Genomic DNA, 5,176 nt, shown 5'->3' on the forward strand with positions numbered 1-5,176 from the left:
TGTTTTGCCTTGGTGGACTTTGGTTCGCGAAAAAATGGCCTTACAAAATGGAGTTGAGGTCTTTTCAATTGTTGGTCTTGATATGCTACTTTTCCTCTAAAATAGGAATGGTTTGTGGTAACGCATATGAAATGACGGTCAAAGCAACCAAGTTTCAACAGCCTGTATTTCGTTTACCTACACCTTCCAGAACTTCGAGCGCTGCAGTTCTAACATTAATCGTAGCACATGAGATGAGGCACATGAGATCAGCGCGAGCCTCGCGCACGCCAGGATTGTTGGGTGTCGCATTTGTTTCTCGCTCGTATCTTATTCTCGCGTGTTTCTTTCTCTCTCGTCACATGTTGTTTTCGTTGCGACGGGAGACGGTTTGTTGAGAGTCTCGGCAGCACATTTTTGCACGCACGAGGAAAATTTAACTCTGAGTGGCAACTAGCCAAATCGGGCCAAAAATATGACTTTGCCCCTATGCTTGCGGATGAACGGCAATACACGCTTTTTCAGGCATTCTTCGATGTAAACTTGGGATGTCATCGTCGAGGATGTGACGAATGGTTCCATTTTCAGGCCACAACTGCAAATCGCTTGCCAAAGCATGGCCTTTTTCGTGAACTTATCAGCAAACATGAACTTGAATCTTCCCGGTACATCTCCACGTCCATTTGCGATGTAAAACTTTTGACCGGGAAGCTGCTTAAAATCGAGTTGACGTATGTTTCGTCATCGATCAAAGTACAGCCCTATTCTTCGTCAAATCACGGTCGTACAAGAGCCTTGCACGCTTTTTGGAATTCTGCTTCATGTGCCGGTTCGGATGTTTACTGGCTTTGTACGACTTGTATCCTTCCCTGGCAAGGATGTTCCGCACCGTTTGAAAGTTGGCGTTGTACTTTCTGGCCACATCTCGAATCGATAGACCAGGGTTGGCTTTAACGCACCTCAACGCGCGCAGCTGACGATCCCTGGTTCCAGTTTTTTTCGTAGGTCCACGGATTCCTTTCCACACTCAGGGTTTCCTTGTAGGTTTTGAGCACTCGACAAACTGTTGCTTTCGGCATCTTTAGCACTTTAGCCAGCTTGGAACCGGACCACTCCGGATTTTCCAGATGGCACAATATTTTTTCTTCTTTCGAGTTCCATTTGTCGCTATTTCTGAACGCGATCGACTACTTTGATCAAACTTGCACTAGTTGTTCTCTATAGAAGTGTAAACAAAGCACTGTCATAGATTTTCGATTCCCAACACTAGAGACGTGCTAGCAGCGCGCAAGAGGCGTACCAATTTACACTTAGTCAGCCTTTCTGAGACATTGACCGAGCAATGGTGAATCACACATCCTCGAAAAAGGTGCATTTTACCCCAGCAGCTCTTACTTGTGCTGCCAAGTTTAATACGATATGAGTTCTCCTATTTGCGTCATGCTTTTGCTCCACTCTCAATCGTGAATAACGTCATAGCATTAAAATAAAAACCGTTGCGAGCGGTGCATGAGCCATTTTTATCAATTTTGATTTGTTTGCATAAACGGCATCATAATGCTAGGATCTACTAGCATAAATCACAAAAAAAATGAAGTTTGGAATTTTAAATACATGTTATGGACAATTTTCAATGTTTGGTTCATATCGCAATGGGCATTTCGATGCGAGGAAAAGTGGTACATGTCCATTTATAATTTGACTTCATTGGATTAAACGTGAAATATCACGTGATCCTGGCCATCAGCGTTGCCAGATATACCGATTTATCGGTATTTATACCGATTTCCGAACTAGATACCGATATACAGATAAGGTTCCTCAGAATACCGATTTTTGAGGTGTGATACCGATTTATACCGATATTTTTTTTAATAATCAAAACGATTATTGCCTGCCCGCGCTAAGAATTTCGGAGGAAATTATTGTGTGAGACTTTTGTCTTTACAATTCTAAAAAAAATCATCTTCAAAAATGTCGTATGGATACTCTTTCGATTAATGTTTCAATTTCCTCACCGTTTTTGCATTCCGTGAATCGATAAACAGTCGATGGCTCTTTCTGGTAATTTCGGGGGAATCAGGAAATACTTTTTAAACATTATTTAACTTCCTGGATTTTCTCCCAACTTTCCTCTGGAATTTTCTATTTACGATTCCTCTCGGAAACTTATTTCGACTTCCCTTGGAAGCTTCTTCAGCCTTCGCTCGAATGATTCTTTCCGGAACTTCAGGGATGCTTCCACATTTTGATTGCGGATCCACTGCGGAAACTTCAGAAAAGTCCAGAATTTTGAGTAAGTTTCGATTAATTAAAGAATGTTTTAATAACTTCTGTTAAATTTCTAAAACCCGGTCCAGCAAACACCAGTGAGCTTAAGGAAACATCATAAATATTTTGGATACTTCTCAAGTTCAAAGAACTTCTGGAAAATGTAATGGTTTTCAGAACAGTTCCATTAGTTTCAGGAGAATTAAGACAACTTTAGGAAGCTCCGAGAACATCAGGACAATCAGATCAGATCAATAAATTTCAAGGAAATCGGCAATTTCCGAAAACTTCAGCAATGTTCCGAGGGGCTCATTATCACATTGTGAAAACATGTTATAGGAAGTTTCGTGCTTATTAATGGCGGTGCAAATTAGAAAAATCGGGAAGATCAGAGAACTTCAATGCTGATGTTACAATTCAAGATAATTGTGAGAGCGCATAAGACATTTCGTAATCTTCAAGAAAGTCTAGAGACCTTCAAAGTTGATTAGAGATATTCCGGTAGTCTCATTATAATCAGGGAAGTTCCAAGTATTTCAAAGATGATCAGAGTACTCCAAAACATCCCAAGGAAATATGGAATATTCCTAAGTACATTTCAGGAATGTTCCAAAAACTTCAGGGGCATTGCGGGGTCTTCAGGGATGTTTTATGACCATTTGGAACATTTCCGGGATCATTAAAACATCCCCCAAAAGCTGTTTCTTTCGACTGTTTCGTTAGCGCTCTGGCTTCCGCCTTTCTCCAGATTTTTTTTTTCCAATCTACCTTAGGAAGTTTCTGCCAGCGTCTCCAGGAAGTTTCTTCCGTCTTCTCCAGGAAGTTCAATTGAACTTCTCCTAGAAATTTCATTCGTCTAGTTCTGGAATTTTGTCCAGTTGGTTTTTTACTTCTTTTAGAAGGTTTTTCCGAGTTTCTTCTGGCTTCCCCTGGAAATGGCTACTTCTGGAATTTATTTCCAATTTCCAAAACTTTTCTGTCTTTCTTTGAATGTGAAATCCGATTTTTTTTTCTGAAAGTTTCTTTAAATTTCCGCCAGAAGTTTCTTAATTTATGTCTTGGAAGTTCCGCGGATGTTTTTCCGACTCCTCTCAGAACTTCCCTCAAATTTCCTCCAGGAGAGCTTCTTTCTTCGTTCTCTGGATATTGTTTTCAGCTTCCTCCAGAAGCTAATTCAAGCATTCCCGGAGTTTTCTTCCGGAATTTTCCGATCATAGTCCAAAAATTAAAATTTTCGTTTTCAAAAACGGCAAAAATATAAAATTTATTAAAAAAGAAAATACCGATAAATACCGATTGTTTAAAACCTTTGATACCGCTAAGCTTTAAAACATTCTGGCAACGCTGCTGGCCATATAGAAGGTTGTTATCTTTGGGAAAGTTATTCAGTAGATCAAGATCTTCCGGATGTTGGGAAGATTGGTTCAGAATTTTCTCACTACGTGGCGGTACTGTGCTTGTGAACTTGATGTATAAGATGTGCCTCGAGATCTTGGCCATCTAGGAAGTTGGCGTCTTCAGCTGTTCTTGACGTCAGTTCCTTTCAGATGGTGTAGATAAGAATTATTCCACTACTAGGCATTAGCGTTCATGTAAACTAGGTATAAAAGCTTAATTGTGAAATCTTGATCATCTACAAAGTTGCTGTCTTACGAAAGGTTTTTCAGGTGCAGTGCTGTGTTTCTAAAATTTGAGCTAAGTTGTCGCTGTCCGTCCGCCTCATGAATTATGATTTTTCCGTGGATTACAAATGATGCTACCAATCCTAAAGGATCAAAAATACTCATAACGAGTCGCAACATCTCCCGTTTTGTGGGAATCGTAATACCGTCCACCAGGTCTCTCACTTTCTCACAAAACTGCAACGAGAATACGAAGACGTCCTTTTTTTGCAACCACGCCATTCCCAGCACGCGCTCGAATCTAGCTTCCTTATCCGGCAACATGACTTTCGATTGCTTCAGGATTTCCTCTCCTAAACTGTCAAGTGCGGTTCTGTCGCTTGACATCCAGTTGCGGATATGGAATCCCGCGCGCCTGTGCACCTCGATAACTTCCTTAGCCAGTTCGAACACTTCTTCCGCTGTATCGAAACTGTCCACGTAGTCATCCACATATTGTTTCTTCTTCACTGCTGCTGCTCCTCTAGGTAGCTCCCGTTCATGCTCTGATACGTTCATGTACTTAATGTACTGCGAGTGCGTTGGAGAACAGGCCGCTCCGAATATTGCCACATTAGAGACCATGATGGTCATCGGTAAGAGTCCCTGTAGGGGAACAGCAAAGCGCTGCGGTCCTGTTTTCTGATCAACATTTGTAGAAACATCTTCTTGACGTCTGCTGCTACGGCAACTTGGCGTTCCCGATACGGAAACATTACTGTGTATTACTATTGCTTTGTGAAGAAATCGGACTGCTCCGATTGCCGGTTGCGAAAAAAGAGAATTTGGAGCATCATCGCCGGTGACAGTTAGCGGTGACGTACTAGCTTGCATTGCCTTGTTTAAGTACTAGAAGAGCGTCAAAAGGAATGTAGTAGTAGACAGTTCTTACTGCCCAGGGGTGATACAATAGACTACAATGAAAAACTTGTTTATGATTAATAGGGTTTATTCAGCATTATTCATTCCTCAACAATTACTGACAGAAACGGCGTCAAAAGATCCGGTCCTTTGAGCAGCATTGAGCTCAACGATACGCCTTCCACTTTCGCTGCTGTATCCCAGATTTCTCTTACTTTGCCCGGTTTTTTCTCGACCATGTTCACAAAACCATGTTCGTCGTAGGTCGAATTCTTCGACTTCCTCCTCCGTTGCTTCGTGTATGTAGCCCTTGGATTTGAAGTCGAATATTTGTCGACGGACGCTGTCACATAGGTCTGGATTCCAGGCCAAACGTTTTTCAAGACATTTGAAGCGTCGTTCGG

The sequence above is a fragment of the Ochlerotatus camptorhynchus genome, unplaced genomic scaffold (genome assembly GCF_037179485.1).
Source record: "Ochlerotatus camptorhynchus isolate MF236.1 unplaced genomic scaffold, CSIRO-AGI_Acam_v1.1 ptg000002l, whole genome shotgun sequence".
NCBI classification, from domain to species: Eukaryota; Metazoa; Arthropoda; class Insecta; order Diptera; family Culicidae; genus Ochlerotatus; species Ochlerotatus camptorhynchus.